This window comes from Anastrepha ludens, chromosome 5 (assembly GCF_028408465.1).
Source record: "Anastrepha ludens isolate Willacy chromosome 5, idAnaLude1.1, whole genome shotgun sequence".
Lineage (NCBI taxonomy): Eukaryota > Metazoa > Arthropoda > Insecta > Diptera > Tephritidae > Anastrepha > Anastrepha ludens.
Window position 1 is genome coordinate 25,994,034 of NC_071501.1, and position 18,250 is coordinate 26,012,283.

General features: G+C 41.4%; 1 protein-coding gene across 1 annotated transcript in view; it reads right to left on the bottom strand.

Moving 5' to 3' along the window:
- The window catches only part of LOC128864457 (zinc finger protein 624), a 146,079-nt gene that overhangs the window by 22,141 nt on the left and 105,688 nt on the right, over positions 1-18,250 (bottom strand). The window lies entirely within an intron of this gene.

Here is an 18,250-nt window from a genome sequence, read left to right on the forward strand (position 1 = left end):
CAAATTAATTAAATCTAAGCCATTCACAGTAATTGTGAAACTCTCTGTCCACATTGTGGCGAAAATTTACATGAAGATACGCAAAAAAATCAAATCAAAGAGTTGAATCCTCCTAATCATTTAATTCAATCGATACACCCACAAGTGCAGCTCGCGATTTAATAATACGGCATCAAAATTTTGACAAGTTTTGACTATTTTTATTTTTTTTTAATTTTTATTTTTAAATTTTCATTATTTTGGTCTAACAAAACTATATAAGGCGCCTTCGATTTACTATTTGTCCTACTCGCTTTATGAAAAAATACCATGTGAAAGCAACAACAAAGTTATCGAGACAGATTCAGCGCTAGCGAGTATGGCTGTACCTCATCAATCTGGTATAAATCACTATTTTTAATACTGCCAACTTTCTTCCAAGAGAGTTTCATTAAACAGGGAAACAAACGGCGAGACTTTTGTTGCTCAACACGCTAATTCTCAATAATTCAGTACATAGACAGTAGGAGGTTTAATATAAAAAATAAATAAATAATTAGCGCGAACGCTTCTCTTAGATGTTTGGCCGAGGTCCTCCCCCTATTGGCTGCGTGCATCTTGACGTTGTTCCAGAAATGGAGGAACCTACAATTTTAAGTCGACTCCGAAAGGCAAATGGTTTTGTGAGAAGCTTTTTCATGCAGAAATACACTCGGAGGTTTGCCATTGCCTGCCTTTTTGTATAATTTTGCTGTTTCATGCACGGAGATTCGAACTTACGCACTCCCGAATGGTAGTCAGGCACCAACCGATTGGGCTACGGCGGCCGACGGTAGGATGTTTAGCTCGGGTTAAAGTCCAACACTAACGGGAGATAAAGTCATTCAATGCTTCCTCCTCGTAAAAAAATATTATAATTTAAATCAAATATTTTTTTATCAAGCTATTTCAAGTCTGTTTAAAGACTTCCCGAAGTCACATTGATTAGAATAAGACATTTCTTCGGCACTATGCATTTTCTAGTACGCCACCCTGCTCCATGTTTTCACTACTCACTAGAGTTAGTATGTAGGTAGGTATTTTTAAAATTTGCCTACAAATTTTTTAATTACATTAAATCAAAGCAAAAGTAATTCGCACCAAAGTCACGTACCACCAAACTGATGTACGCCGGCACGTTCAATGGCCTGACAACATATAAAACAGGCAGCGCTAGCAGCGGTCACAAATGCAAAACTTCAACTGCAACAACAACAACAGCAATATCACTATGGCGTACGCCCAAACACCAAACACAGCCACAGCGAGTGTCCACACGCAAAAAGGGCAACCAACATCTATGGATGGACGACGACGACGACGAGCGGTACTCACAGCATCACACATCCGCCGAAAGCGGAGACACACCAAGAGACGTACGGTCAGTCAGACACATTGTGTTGAAACGTCCGAAATGTAGAAATCGTAGGCAAAACTTTTGCAAACATCAATTACGAATGCTAATTAATCGGAACAACAGACGGTCGGCTCGAAGGTAAGGCGCGGGGTTGGTTGTCCAGGGGTCGCATAAAAAAAGAGAAAGCCTGCATAAGAAATAAATATTGCATTTATATTGGGCGACTAACAAAAGTTCGCAAATGTTGTTGGTGGCAATTTTGAAGAGTTAAGTAATCCTACGGTAACTTATTTTAAAAGTTGCAAAAATTGGTGAGACGAGATGAAACTCCAAATTATTCCTTTAAAGTCGTTACAAATTTCAGTGGAAGTACTGTGATAAGGATCCTTGGTCGCCTCGTAGCTGAAATTTGAGATTGTTGGACTGTTTTTGTCGTATGCCTTATCCGACGTTTTGGAAATAAGGTTGCGGTAATGCATGGATATTCAGGCGAATACCACCTTGATCAAAAAGTTCTCGGAATATATTCAGAAAGAGGAGGGTGCAAAGGACTGCATGCATTGGCATTACCGAAGTATGTAAAACTAGTCCCAGTGCTGCCCTGAATATCGTTTTGCACTTACTTCCCCATCGACTTTTACGTTATTTTCATCGCAGCTCAAAGTGCAATCAGGTTGGAGGAGGTTAGACTCTGGAGGCAATCTCTCAAGGGACATGACAGCTTTTTCGGGAAGTTAACACCGTATTTCTCCGAACTTTGAACATATCTCTCTATCCGCAAACTAGAGGATTGGATGGAGGGGAAAATCTGTACCAAAGCTTGCATCTCTGTCTTCACTGACGGTTCCAAGATGTAATCGGATGTCGAAGCAGGGGTTTTCTCTAAATCTAAATCCAATTTATCTATCTCCTTTTAACTGCCGAATACTGCTAGTGTTTTTCAAGCAGAAGTCTTTGCGATTCTGCAGGGATTCATGCTTAGGGAACGCGGGAGCGAGGGAGATATTAACATTTTCTCCGATAGTCAAGCCGCGATCAAGGCTCTGACGACGCCATGGTGCAGAACGAAATAAGTAAACACCTGTAAGGAGGAAATCAAATCTCTTGGGTGTGCACGTAACATTTCTCTGATCTGGGTTCCAGGACATAGGAACATAGAGGGAAATGAAATTGCTGATGAGTTTGCGAGGAAGGGGAGTAAATTGGCCTCAGAGACGTCCTACCCGATCAGCGGCATCACTCTGACAGTTGTAAAAGGGGAACTGCACAAATTTCTTCTCAGGAAAGCGCAGAAAAGATGGAGCCCAATTTCTTCATGTGCTGTTTGGAAAACTTATTGGCCCCAGTAAAATATGCGAAGGGCTCAGAAAGTCATTTGGAATTTTCGCCATTCAATTTCCAAACTCGTAGCTGTGTTTACCGGTCACTGGACGATCGGCTCACACGCGGCAAAGCTAGGGTTACCATTTAACCGGCATTGCAGAAGCTGTGGGGAGCTTTCAGAGAAGGAGACTCTTGAGCACTTTTTCTGTAAATGTCCGGATTTGGCAGCTAGGCGATTAAGATCACTGGGAGCTCCTTTCTTCGACAATCTGGGCCAGTGCGCTAACCTAAATTTTACCATTCTTCTCCATTATATCAAAAGCTCTGGCTGGTTGTAGATATCTGCCTGTTGGAGGTCTCATAATGGTATCAAAACGGTGCTTCAGTGCTACTTGGTGAGTGCCAGACCGGGACTTCAACCATTTCACCTACCTATCTACATATTCAGAAAATTCAAAATACAAGTTTATTCCTCAAAGGGGATATTATTGCCTTCAAAGTACTTCTGCGCTTGCCAGCGTTTGATCCAGTTCGCGAAACATTTCTGGAACTTCATTTTCGGTATAGCCAGTAGAGCCGAATTCGACTTTTGCATTACGTCCTTTCGGCTGTAAAACCGCGTTCCCCGTAGTGGTTTTTTGACTCGATCAAACAGGAGCCATATCGGGTGAATTCGATGGCTGTTGGATGATATTCGTTTCATTCTTGGTCAAAGATTCACCGAGAATGATGCCACTGTGCGGTCTCATAGAGCTAAATCCACGAGTTGTTTTCCCACAAATCCTTTATTTTTTGGCGAGTTGCTTCACATAAACGTCTCATAATGCCCAAATAATAGTTCTTTTTAACCGTCTGATCTTCTGGTATACATTCGTGGGGTACAATACCAATCTAATTCATAAAAACCGTGAGCTTCGCTTCCCTTTCTGACTGAAAGCGATGTGGTTTTCTTGGTCTTAGTTCATTCGGAGCTCTTCACTCACTCGTCTGATATCCGAACTGCGTATCGTACTCACAAGCCTACGTCTCGACTCCAGTAATGATGTGTTTGATAAATGTTGGGTTGGATTTATGCTTGGCATCTGTATTCTTTTTTGTTTATTGGTTATTTGGTTTATTTGGAGCTCTCCATTTACTCGTCTTATATCTGGACTTCCGTCTCGTCTCTAGTAATGATGCGTTTGATGAATTTTGGGTCCTACTCAGCCTAGAAAATCATGTCTTTGGAAATCATGGCACAAACCCAAATAATGTCCTGAACGTATAAATAAGCAATGTTTAAGTCCTCTGCCAGCTCTCTGATAGTTAATTTGCGGGAACTTTTTGATCAAGATGGTGTCCTCTGAGCGATTTGTGAGATATTATCAAAGGTAATAATGAGGTCGTGGAAAACTGGATTAACATAATGAGAATAATATTTTTTTATATCCTTGTTCACTCCGCTCGGGTGAATAGGGCCTCGACAAGACTGTTCCCTCGCATACGGTTCTGGACTGTTGTTTTTGTCGTTCTTGTCGGCATCTGCTAGTTTGCGCAACATCGCCTTTCGTCAAGTGATCTTTGGCCGATCGCGACCTTTGCTGCCTTGCGTGTTCCAGTCCAGTGCCATCTAATAATATTCCGTATATATGTATATAATCGGGATTGGCTCTCCTTTGTTGGACGGTCGAGCTCTACTTCTTATTTGTGGAGTGCGTGTTGGTGTCTTTTTTCCACAAATCAAGGGACTTACAGTTTTATGCCGCAAAAAGAAGCAACACTTCTTAAGTTTTTGCTGTACATCAGGATTTCTAAGACACACTCTTTCGTGATCTGTACCGGGTGGTTGAACTGAGCTGAGGCTTGTTGGGTTAGCAGTCGCTCGATGTTAATGAAGAGGCGATACGGCAAATTTGATTCAAGGGCTTTATGAGCACACGCTTTGCGCCTCTCTGCTGGATTCGCAAGACAATCGAATGTGCACTTAATACTGCGTAGTTTCCCTTCGCTTCCTAGACTGTTGAAATCAAACAAACGTTCTTCCGTGAGCTCGTTCTGGGCTCTCACAAATATTGTTTTATTATCACTTCGGCGGCCGCCGTAGCCAAATGGGTTAGTGCGTGACTACGATTCGGAATTCACAGAGAGAACGTAGATTCGAATCTCAGTGAAACACCAAAATTAAGAAAAAAATTTAGCGGTCGCCCCTCGGCAGGCAATGGCAAACCTCCGAGTGTATTTCTGCCATGAAAAAGCTTCTCATAAAAATATTTGCCGTTCGGGGTCGGCTTGAAACTGTAGGTCCCACCATTTGTGTAAAAACATCAAGACGCACATCACAAATAGGAGGAGGAGCTCGGCCAAACATCCAAAAAGGGTGTAAGCGCCAATAATATATATATATATATATATATCACTTCGAGTTTTGTTGGGCACCCCTCGACGTTCTGCGAAGTTATGCAGGCACAAGAGAAATGCGTCACTTGAAAGCTCTTTAACGACTTCTGAGTGCCCCGCTCGTGTTGTTAAGCAGTTGAATAATGGAACCCTTTGCTGTCCCTTCTTCGCCTGACGGACCGCAGACGAAACAGACCACAGTTAGTGAGATCTCTTAAGGGTCCACATTTTAATCTTTTAAGGCCATAATATGGAGTGAAAGATTCCCATTACTGCGAACGGTGGAATTCAATAGTGCATATGTTTTTTCGTTTATAATATTAAATTATTGCAATGCCTCAATTAAAAGAAAAAAAGTCTCCCATTTTTTCAGCTCACGAAGCAAACTTTGCCCGCCCGTGTGCACATCATCTACAAATAAGTTTGTCTGTTTGCCTTACAAAGACCTTTGCAATGGAGTTGAAGGCGATGGTAGTGGCCAGCAGCAGACGTGGCGTCGGCAGAAAAGTTTTTCTAATTACTGGTGACATTTCTAGAAATTCGAGAAAAATGAAGTGAATCATGCACAGAATATATAATTTGATTGATTTTTCAATTGGTATTTGAAAAAAAAAAAAAAATAATTAAGTGAGCAACTGAGCTCAATGAAGTTTGACATTGAAGTTGCGTTGCGAAGTTTACATGTTGAGTAACGAAATTGAATTCCAACAACTAAATTTTGTTTTCGGAAAATTCCAAGAATATTAAAGAGTTGTGAATGCTTCACCAGCAGTTTTCACAATTCCTTTCCAATGTTTCCCCAGCCTTTCTTCTACCCTCCTTTCATCAAACCCAACTCTTCCGCGCGTCGACGTTTCACTTCTCTTCTTCTGAAGAACATCAAACGAGTATTGCATATAAATATTCCAAATGCTCGTTTCCGTCTGCTGCTCATTTGACATTTACAACAAAGCGAAAATGGAATAGAAAAACACAAATTACAAAAAAAAAACACAAAAATGCGCAAAAAATCCTACCTTGCGCAACATTAACAAAGTTTCAATCTTTAATCTAAATTTGTGTTTACGACAAAACGACAACCCAGCAACCAACCAACCAGCAAACAAATGTCCCCAACACCCCGAAAGCGACAAGCTTTCCGGCCACTGGCCCACCCACCACTACCCCTACATGCAGGATAACGTTTTACCGACATTGTCATGCATTTCTAATGATAACGCGACTGCCTTAAAGCACAACAGCAACAGCACAACAATCGGATGCAGCCAACAACACCAGTAACAAGCCAGTATTTTAATAAGTAGGTATTTGTAGGCGTTGGCGGGGTGACGAGCAGCAGCACCAGCACCAGCACCAGCAACACAGGTGCGCTATGCCAAGATGCAGTCACTTCCTCTGCGGACCGGAGATGTCTGCTGACAGTGTTGATGCCGTTGATGGTTTGCTGCTTTTGCTGCTGCCATTGCTGCCATTGCTGATATGTGAAATGTCACATTGTATTCGCGCTTTGAAAAGTACTACCTTTAATTCGTCCCTCTCTGCGAGTTGTCGACGCTGTGAGGCTACGCTCGAATGCACGTCACATCAGCAAACAAAAGGCGGCGACACTGAGTTGTGTTTTTGGCGTAGCAGCAAGGATAATGGCGACATTACTGCAAGAAAACGAGCAAATCTATGGGGAATTACAAGTTGTTGATGCACAACAGACTCATGTCAGCTGCGCGCACCCGCGCCCGCTCTTGCTCTCGCCTAAGCAAACCATCTACTTAACTTGCTAAGGTGTCGTTGAAGGCAGCGCGACAGTTACTGGTGGCTCAAAATTATCTCTCCTATACATCTTTTTGTTGTGGCATTAACATTTATTTGTTGTTTTTTTTTTTTGTTTTGTTAAATGGGTTATAAGAATGTTTTGCTTTTAATGGTGTTATAAAGTGATCGAGTCATATTTGTGTAGGAAAAAAAGCAGATGTGTGAAAGGGATCATTTAGGACCTGCATGCATATAAATCGAGTTTTTTTTACATTTTTCGGAAGAAAAATATCTTAGGAATATACTCTAAAATTTCAGACAGAAATTTTAATTATTTTTAAAGTTATAGCTAAAATAAGAGAGCGCGCCGTAGTGTGTATGCAAGCGTGTGACACGCCAGCAGCAGCTGCTCTGACCGTCCCCTCTTTCTGTTGCCGAAACTTTAAACGCGTTTTTCTCAAAACCATGTTTTCGAAATTTTGGGGGATCACTGACTCAAAATAAATCAACCGATTTGGCTAAAAATTTATTCTAGACATACATATCTAGATCCCGGACCTTTAAAACATTTAATTTTTTAATAACAAACTATTTAATTTAAACAATTTATGAAGAAAAAAAATTCGATTTGAGCACTTTTTTCACAAGTCCGCCATTTTGTTTTTGTTTTTTTATTTTTATGTATATTTTAGATTCGGGACCTAAAATAAAGTCTACAGAATAATAATCTCTTTGAATTTTTTTTATTTCAGATGACTTTGGAAGGCTGTGTGTTTCCCCGAACCAACTCATACTTTTTTTAAGGACTCCACTTTGACGTCAAAAATTTTAAACAAATTAATAGATATAAAACTCACTTTAAACATTTTTTGTATATACCTACTTCAAAACACCAATAAAAACAAGTAAAAACTTTAAAACGATCGCATTTTATTTTCTTTTTAAAAAAGATTCATGAAAAAACGTCGAAATTTCGGTCGTTACACCGGACTACTACCATAAATAATTTTAAGATTTTATTTACGTTTTGGTATTAGCTTTTGAGTTTTTAACATTTTGCAGGACGTGTAGAAAAAATCAGCAATTTAGGTTTCTAGTTTTGCGTGTACGCGCTTATGTGATTCTTAAGGCCTTAGTACCAAAGAAAAAAAGAAAAAACGATTTTACAAAAAGTGAAAATTTTGATAGTAAACATTTGTAGAATTGTTGCGAGAAACTTCATTTGGGTGAAAAAAGATCGAGCACGGGTCGAAAACCTCGAAATGTCTCAAACACTCAGAATACGCAACGACGTTTTACGACATGGTTGGCATGATTAACAAAAAAAAAATCGTCTGATCGGTCTGATTCTGCATATATGTTTTTATAGCTCGAACTGCGATCATAATTATAAATTAATATTTAGTCCTTTTTTTAAGCAACTTACGCCTAAAAAAAGGTTTCCAAATTTTCAAGTCTGGCATTTTGAATTTCTAGCTTTTTGAGCCATTTACGTTTAAAAAAATTCTCAAGTCCACTATTCTGAATTATTTTTGTTTACGGATTGCAATCGTAGTTCATGTCAAAGCGACTATTTACTAATAATGACCTTGTGTTTTTGCTTCAAACCCTCCAAACTGAAGATATCATGAGCGTGACTACAATTCGGTATTACCCAAGCTCGAAACTCAGAGAATGATATACCAAAATGGTGGAAAAAGTTTTTCTAATAGCTTTCGCCCATCGACCGCCAAAGGCAAACCTCCGATTGTATTTCTACCATAAAAAAGGTCTTCATAAAAAACCATCAGCTGCTCGGAGGCGGCATAAAACTGTTGGCTCTCCTGTTGTTGTTGTTGTTGTGTCGTCGGACCTTTTCTTGCTAGCTCATCCGCTATCTCAGTACCCCGTATGTTGCTATGACCGGGAACCCATATCAGAGAGATTTCAAGCCAATGACTAAGCATTTTCAGCTTCTCTCTACACTGTAAGACTAACTTGGATGAAATGGAGTTGGAGTCTAAGGCCTTGATAGGTGCTTGACTGTCTGAAAAGATGGCTACTCTTGCACCAACCTCCTTGTAGAGTTTTAGTGATTAGCATGCTTCTCAGATCGCTAGAAGTTCTGCCTGGAACACGCTGGCATGGTCAGGAAGCCTAATTGACTGAGATATTTTGAGCAGCTCCGAATGGAAGCCAGCTCCCACACCGCAGTTCATCTTAGAACCGTTCATCTTGGGTTGGTGCGTGATTACATTCGGAACTCACAGAGACAACGTTGGTTCGAATCTCGGTGCAACCAAAATTAACAAAAACATTTTTCTAATAGCGGTCGCCCCTCGGCAGGCAATGGCAAACCTCCAAGTGTATTTCTGCCATGAAAAAGCTCCTCATAAAAATATCCCTCCATTTGTGGAACAACATCAAGACGCACACCACAAATAGGAGGAGGAGCTCGGCCAAACACTTAAAAAGGGTGTACGCGCCAATTATATATACATATATATATAAAGTCATATTCCACCCAAGTTTCTCATAGTCCTAGTAATGTAGGCTTTGACTAGGCGTGTCCTCATTGACTACGTCTAGTGTGCAGCTTTCTCTTTCGAAATCATTGTGACTGAATTAACCGGTTAAACAACAAAATAACTTGACTTGGTGTTTCCTCATGTCTAGATTGGTTTAACAATCAAAGTATACGAGGTGTGTTTATTAAATAAGAAGACTGAACGAGCAACTTTCTAGTGTAAAATCTTCTCTTTTGAAAGCATCGAAATATTTTCTCGTACTTCACCTGAAAGCTTTCGATAACTGATGAAAACGCGACGTCATGCACAATGTTAAAGATAACAAAAGGATAACAAGTGTTCCACCAGAAAAGGCTATAATAAATACATCAAGTCTACTAAAAAACATAAGTTTATTCAACTGAGAAAAATAGAAAGAAAGCAAGGGGGTACAAGCGTGCAGATAAATTGGTCTATAATTACCGCCATTATTCTTATAGCCTTCTTCTAGAAATAAACGTAATAAAAGTGAGCTTTCAGTCGTTTTTAAAACAAATAATACCTCCACCAATAGATTTTTGGTGGTAAGGCCTTAAACCATACTGAATTAATCTCCAAATTGGTAGCCATAGACATTTTATGGCTTTCTGACACGTAGTAAGTGTAAAAACCCTCAACCAGGTCATGAAAAAGGGAATTGTCACAGGATTCGCTCGCCTCCAGGGCTGGTCAAAGTGAACACCTCGACTGCCTAGGACCCCAAAAGTATCGAGCTCAACAAAACAAAAAAAAATACAAAAGCCTACCCCGAAGTTCAGACAAACTCGTTTCACTTCAATTCCAATTTCGCCTCCAACTGGTTAATCCAATTAAATAGTTGTTCTAGAGCAGACGAAGGTTTTACAGCTTATTATTTATATGTCAACCCATAGGCGCTAGATCTCAGAGCCCCGTCTCTTACTAATTCCCTCCCCCAAATATTAGTGAATATCTCGCTGTGTCTTTCAACAAGTCAATCGCAACAATTCCAACAACTTTCCTGAGTGAAATGACGAAACATTACGCAAAAGGCTTTCGCTACCTTCGCGTGCGAAAACTTCCGTTTCCGTGTGATGTGAATAGGGTAACAACAACAGCAACTAAAATAACACCTGCATACAAAGGAAAACTTTACAAGGACTCCAAAGAAACCATCACACATAACAATACATCTTGGCGGCGATGACGACGAGAACGACAACAGCGACGACAAAGATTAAGCAGCACAACAATCGAATGCGAATAAACGAGAGAACAGTTTGAGGAAGATCTTAATATTGAAGATATACTCCCGCAAGTCCGCAAGTTAAGTCAGCGCCAAGGAAATGGCTGAAGTAGGCGAGGTGCGCCAAATCAAGACGAAAAGCGCTGCTAGTGGGACAGACAACAAAAACGGTAATGGCTGACGAAATGTTTCACACTTGAAGGCGTAAACTTTTGCTGTTGTGTGGCATGTCAAGTTTTTGCACTGTGACCGGCGCTTGCTATCACAAGCTGCTTTGTCTTCCTGGATGTGGGCGAGTGTGTGTGCGTGAGCTCCTTCGGTGCGGTTTGTGTGTGAGTGCAGTGCCGACAATCTTGGCGTGTATGAACAGCTGCAACATTAGCACCTCGAACACAATTGCATGAATGTATGCATGTGTGTGTTTGCATGCACGCATGTAGGAGTGTTTTGCCAGGTGCATGCAGAGGTGTTGCGCTTTTGTTGTTGTTGTAGCGTTTTGCTGTTGCTGCAGCTGTCAACTTGATCATGTCATTCATTTCGCAAGTAAATATGTACAACCACCGCGGCAAGTAGGACTGACTGCCAAGTAGAAGGCATATAAAGGCAGAGACAAGTAGGAGCTGACGGGAGTGGAATGGGGATGTGAGCTATACATAAAGGGTCCATAAGTGGGTTATTTTTAAAAATTAAAGAAAAAAATGAGCAAAAATAATTTTGTTTTTTGGGTTTATTCGAAAGAGCAAACGTTTCCATTGGAATATGGGATACGATTTCATTCATGTGGCTGTCTCGGTTGGCTTTGCAGTAGCGCATCCTATTAACCCAGTTTACCAAGATCTTGATGACAGTTTCTGGCTATAGCTTACGAATGACTTGCTCGGTTTTCAATTTAGTAGGCTGAGTCGCTAATGGATTATTCGCATAACTTCGGACTTTCACGGCACCACACAAAAAAAGTCCAACGGCGTCAAATCGCCACTCAGGGGCTGATAGTACAATCGCCGAGATGGCTGATAACACTATTCCTGAGCTCGGCACGCGAAAGATCGACTATGGCATAAGCTGTGTGGCATGGCGCGCCATTATGCCGAAAGCAAAGATCTTTCAAGTTCATGTCCTCAATTTCCAGCTACAAAATATCGTTTGTCGTACCTCTGTAGCACTCAGCGGTGGCTGAGATGGCGTTTTATGCAGCTTTTTTAAAGAAAAATGGGTACAATCTGCTCCAAACTGCCACTCACTGAGGATATATTGGCTTCTCGATGATGACGCGCGGATTTAAGATGCCCAGTTGCGGCAACTTTACTTGTTAACAAGAAATGAAAAAGCACTTCGCCAGAAAAGAGGATATTTGCGGCAAGGAACGTTGCTCCATTTTGGTCCACTTCGAGCTCTTATGGTTGTGCGCCAACATTTGCTGAGTTTTGGGGTCTTGTAAGCGAATAATGCGAGTTCTTTTGTGCAAAATCCGCATTAGGCTGGTGTGTGAAATGTTGAGTTATGTAGATCGATGGCGAGTTCATAATCCAGGACTGAGTCACACACTCTCGGTTACAGGAGCCACTTTCTCGCCAGTACGTGTCGTATGACAGAGCATACCGTGAGTGTTGTCCACTAGCAAGCCAGTCTCATGAACTTTTTGCACATACTTGAGCACAGCAGGCGCGGCGGATGCCTAATTTCAGCTAAAATTTTAAATACAAGCACTATTTGAGCTACACTGCATTGACTTGGGAAATAAGTTTGCAATACTTCCTCCACGTTGTTCGAGCGATTCACTTCGTTCCACGGAGGTGTGATACTGACACCTTGTTAAGATTTCCAGCGGAAAGAGCTGTCACTGTCAAAATATATACACAAGAAACCTTCCTTGCATGACACTTACCGTCGGTTAAAGCTTCTTCGCCTAAAAGAGATGGCGGCCGCCATAGCCGAAAGTACTAATGTGTGACTACTATTCGGGAGTGCGTAGATCCGAATCTCCGTGAAACACCAGACTGAGTTTTTTCCAATAGCGGTCGCGTCTGCCCCGCCTCGCCGCGCTCGAATCAGACTTGAGGTCTTTGGCACTGATGGGTTAAAAAGCGAGCATCTTGGCTCCTTGGCACCACAAGATCTACTCAGACTTCTTAGGAGGTCGAGTAGATTTAAAAAAAATTAAAAAGGGAATCCGAGTGCAGTACAATGAACTTAATGGTCGCTCCTCGGCAGACAATGACAAACCCCCGGGTGTACCTATTTCTGCATGAAAAAGCTCCTTGTCCGCCGTTCGGAGTTGGCTTAAAACTGTAGGTGGAACAATATCAAGACGCACACCTCAAAAAAGAGGAAGAGTTCTGCCAAATACCTAACAGAAGTGTATACGCTAATTATTTGTTATTCATTTTGAAAGATATGCCCGCTGAAGAGCGGGCAATTTGTTCCGATGTCTAAGATTTGGTATATGAAAAAATGTCTGCCCAAGGGAAGTATCTGCCTGATAGAGGGGCCCGTTAAGAGAGGTCACACTGTATATATATAATTGTTTACACCCTTTTTGGGTCTTTGGCTGAGCTCCTCCTCCTATTTGTGGTGCACATAGTGATGTTGAAAAAAACGATCGCTAGCTAAAGAAACAGCTTCGAAGGTAGGCCTTGAAACAAATATCTGTAAAACCAAGGTAATGGTTCTGTACATACACACATTTAAACCCGACCGTACTGAGCTTGATGAAGTTAGCTCCTTTTGCTATGTGGGTAATATTATATCTTCAAGCGGAGGCTCAAAAAGAAATATTACCAATCGCATAAGTAAAGCGAAAGAGGCTTTTGGACCTCTAAAAGATGTCTGGAAATCCTCTGTGATCACTCGTAACACCAAAATTAAAATATTCAACTCTAATGTCAAGTCTATCATATTGTACGGCTGCGAAACTTGGAATCTTGCAGCCGCAGACTTGCAGCGCTTACAAGTGTTTTGGAACCGTTAGCTCCGTACAGTATTTCGCATCTTTTGGCTCAACACCATATCCAACCAAAACGTATGAACTATGGCGAACCAAACTACAATGCAAATGGAAATACTCAAAAGAAGGTGTGGGTGGTTTGGACACATTTTAAGAACAGATCCGAACGACATCACCCGTAATGCGATTGATTGGAACCTGCAAGGTAGCCGACGCAGAGGCATACCATCACTAACGTAGAGAAGAACTTTAGAAACGAAAATATGAAAGACAAATAAAAGTTTGAACGAACTAAAGTGACTGTGCTCTCGTCCAACCATAGGAACTTATATAAATAGTGATGTTGTTCCACAAATGGGGGAACCTACAGTTTTACAGTGTGGAGATTTTTCCCACGGTCAAAATAACATATGATAAAAAACCCACTATATGGACCGCCCTGTATGCAGTAAAAACAGTGACAGAACAGTGCGTCCTAGCAGGATGCTTATTGTCATTTCTACAGCGTGACAAAAAATAGGTGTATACAATATTTTTTAATATATTAAAAAAAATTTATGATTGATGATAGCTCAAAACAAATTGTGAAATTTTAATAGACAATGTTTGGGTAATATTATATTCAGTCAGTTTCGAAGTGGCCACCTTTAGCACGAATACACAAGCTCAAACGTTTCAAAAAATTTTAGGCTATAGGCCGTAGTTCGTCTACCGTTATGCGATCCCACACTCGACGCAACGCTTGCTTCAGGGACTCCAAAGTTTTGTGGCGTTTTGCAGAGGCCTTTGCTTCCAAAATCGACCATACGCTGTAATATAGCGGATTCAGATCCGGTGAGTAGGGTGGCCATTCTTGGGAAGTAATGAAAGAGGAGAAATTGGCTTTGCACCACTCTTGGGTTGTTTTTGCTCTGTGGGCTGGTGCCGAGTCCTGTTGAAATATCCACTCATCGTCACCAAAGTACTGCTGGGACCAGGGAAGAACAGCTGCTTCTAATATGTCTTGACGGTAAACTTTTTTATTGATTTTGACTCCTTGACCTATGAAAATCAGAGGAGTCTTGCCACTGGCGCAAATTCCACCCCATACCACGACAGATCGCGGATTTTGACGATGTTCAACAATGGACGAAGATCCAGGGGATTCTGTAGACCAATTTCTGTCGTTTTGATGATTGTGAGCTTGTTCAACGGTAAACAGCTTCTCATCCGTAAAGACGATTTTTTCCAGCCCGTACCTGCGGCCCGAAGTTGGAGCGAGCGATATCTTTCGAGTCTTACTTTCATGTTTTCATCCGTGAGCAGCTGGTACTTTTGTAGTTCAAGTTTTTTTTTTGCTATAAGGCGAACTGATTCACGATTGATGCCTGTCTCACGAGCAATTTTACTCAACGAGACCATAGAATTTCGTTGAACTCTTTGTTTTGATGATTTTTCGGTTGTTGGAAGTGTTAACAGTTCGTGTTCTTCCTCTTCCAGGATGGTCACCTGCATTACCAAGCTCCTTAAATCGTTTTATTGCACGAGAAACAAATGAACGTGCAATTCCAAGCTTCCGTGCTATCTCGCAGTTGCGTGCTCCTAGCTGATGCAGGGCTATAATAGCTGAGCGACTTCTTGACATCGTTACACAAAGTATTTAAAAAGAGCTGGAATAGAAACGAATCGTTTTTTTTGTACTTCAGAACACACACAACAATCACAAAATAAGAGCATTCGCTAAAAAAATTTTACATTCATCTAATTGTACAGAGAAGTTTGTATACAGTTATTTTTTGTCACCCTGTAATACCCAAAGCGGGAAGTGAGACGAGACGCGTGAGTATGCGTTGCATAAAGCCAGTCTCTATCGGTGAGTGGGTTGTATGTATTGTTGTGATCAGCCCGTTACAAGGATGCTGTTTACCAACACATTCAGTAGATACAAAAGCGTTGTTTCAGCGTCTTGCCTCTGCAAGTGCTAACAAATGTCTTCTCCTTCTTTTTTCATGTATTTCTTCTTAAGTTGCACGCACGCCTTTTTCGTCCTTTTTCGTCGTTTTTCGGCACATTGGATTGTTGTTGGATGTTCCCAAAACTCGCATAAATATTTATGACACACAGCAGTTTGCGCTTGTTATTGCACATTATTGTTGTTGTTGTCTCTTAATTTCGTATTCCAATAAGATGTATAGTAGTGCCCGCCATTGTTGTTGCAACGCATCTCTGCATTTCTGCACCGTTGGCTGAGGTGCGAGTAATTGCATGCATTGCGCCCTTAACACACGTCACGCGCTTCTCTGCCGGTAGATGCTGTTGTTGTTGTTGTTGTTGTTGTTGTTGTTGTATGCATGAGGAAATACATGTGTTTATATGCGTTTAAACTATCAGTCCTGACACGTCTGCTCGTAACACCAATCCTGCATCACAGCTGGCAACTTTACTTGGCTGCGCTCATTCCGTTTAGGCATCACCTCCATCATTGTCATCACGCCATGCTAAGCACGGATTATTGCATTTGTAATTAGGGAACTTTCTCGTATTCAAGGCAAGGATGCTACCATTCGCGTATTGCATGTGAAAATTACGCCGATTACTTGGATTTTCTTATTTTAAAAATGGTAAATATCAGCGATGTATTTTAGAGACAGAAATTCCAAAATATAGAATTTTCTTGTCATAAATATTTTAGAAATATAGCACTGACTTAGGATCTAGTAAGTGTTTCGTTTACTCCTCTGCACTTAATATTTCCAACGCAGAGGACAGAGGAGTTCTTCTTCTCCTTTTGTTACCACCAGCAGATAGAACTTTTTTTTTCAATTGTCTGGCGTCGTAGCCGAATGAGTTTTTGCGGTAGCCGAAACCCGCCATGGGCACAGAACACCAAAATTATAGCGAAGGTTTTTTGTAAAAGCGGTCGCTCCTCGCCAGCCAATGGCAAACCTCATAGTGTATTTCGGCCATGAACTTCTTCTTCTCATAAAAAACATGTGCCATTCGGAGGCGGTATAAAACTGTAGGTTCCTCTATTTGTGGGTATACATATATCAAAACACACGCTATGAGTATATTTGTAGAACGTTTGAGCCCATTCCGATGGCAGCAAACCATCTGAGTCGAAATTCCCTGTACTTTTTTCGATCTCTTCGGAAAGCTTACCTCACCATAATTAACGGCACTCTCCCTCACAAATGCGCAAAGTTCCATACATTTTCTGCAGAAACTTAATTTGAATACTCCATAGATCGCTTCGCCAGATTTTGTCATCGTTCTCTACGCCATATAATACGACAAGTGTGAAGAGACTCTTATGAAGTGGGATTTTAGTTCACTTAGAGATCTCTTCACGAAGCTAAAACTCTATAAAATAAAAATTAGGCCTTGCGTTACGCATGAGATTGAAATTATGTGAAATACTTAAAGCAAATGAAGAAAAGCTGAACATATTTGAGCAAAAACTCCAACGCCGTATCCTTGGACCGGTGCGGATGAATCACGTCAGCTATGGCCTAGGTTACAATGATGAATTCCTTGCAGAACTAAGCGATTTCCAAATCGTCGACTCCACCAAGCTTCAGCGTCTTAAGTGTCCAGCCCACTTTTTCTGAGAATGTACCCCAAGAAAATTGCAAAAAAATCTGTAATAGTAAGCTGTGCGTACCTTATAAAATGAGTCGCCCAAGGAAAACCTGGATTGACACAGTTGATGATGACACCAACCGCTATGGACTGAAAATGGGGGATGTCTGAAATGAATCGAAATTCTGACTCGAATTGGTCAGGGAATGCCTGGCTAAGGCTAATCTGGGTACCTGGTCATAGCAACATTGCGGGAAACTGCGAAGCGAACGTCCTGCTGGACAAGTGATCTGTGAGGTAGTTTCCCCGCGAAAGGAGAGGATCGGCATCCTTTTGACAACTTGCGCTCTACTTCTGGAACGATCGGCTTCGCGTCAACTCGGCGAGCACTGGGCAAGGACACAAACTTGTAAGGTCGCGATCCCAGATAGAGATCAATGGTTAAGTCCAGAGAATCTATTAACGGGATATCAGCACACTTTCTGCACCGACGGATCCAAAACCAGTGATGGAAGCGGATCTGGATGGTACTTAGATGAAGACACTAAGTACTTTTTTGCCACCGAACAGATGGCCACGGTATTCCTTACGGAAGTCTATGCCATCTTGAATGTGGCGTACTGGCTAATTGAAAAAAAGTGGCGGGGCAACAATATTGGAATTTGTAGTGACAGTCAGTCTGCACTGAAAGCCCTTGCTAACTCACGCTGCTGTTCGAAGTTAGTCGGTGAATGTAAGACAAAACTGAACAGTGTTGCAAAACACAACAAAGTTAGTCTTATTTGGGTGCCTGGACATTGTGGTATTACAGGGAACGAGTTAGCTGATAAACTGGCAAATGAAGGGTCTGCAAGTATGCCACTAGGCCCTGAACCATATCTAGCTGTCAATTCCGCATCGATTTAACTATGGATTGACGACTTCCTGAGGTCTACCTACAGAGGTCGTTGGTCTGAGTTGAACTCGTGCAGAGATGCCGAGTGCTTTGTGAAAGAACCAAACAGGAAAACAGCGACCTTTCTCCTAAAACTCAGCAGGAATGACCTGAGAGTACTGATGGGTGTAGTCACAGGGCACAATGTCTGTGGACAGCATATGGCTACCATGGGGGTCGTAGACAGCCCGATATGCCTATCTTGTCTTGAGAATGACGACATTGCAGAGCCTTTTCG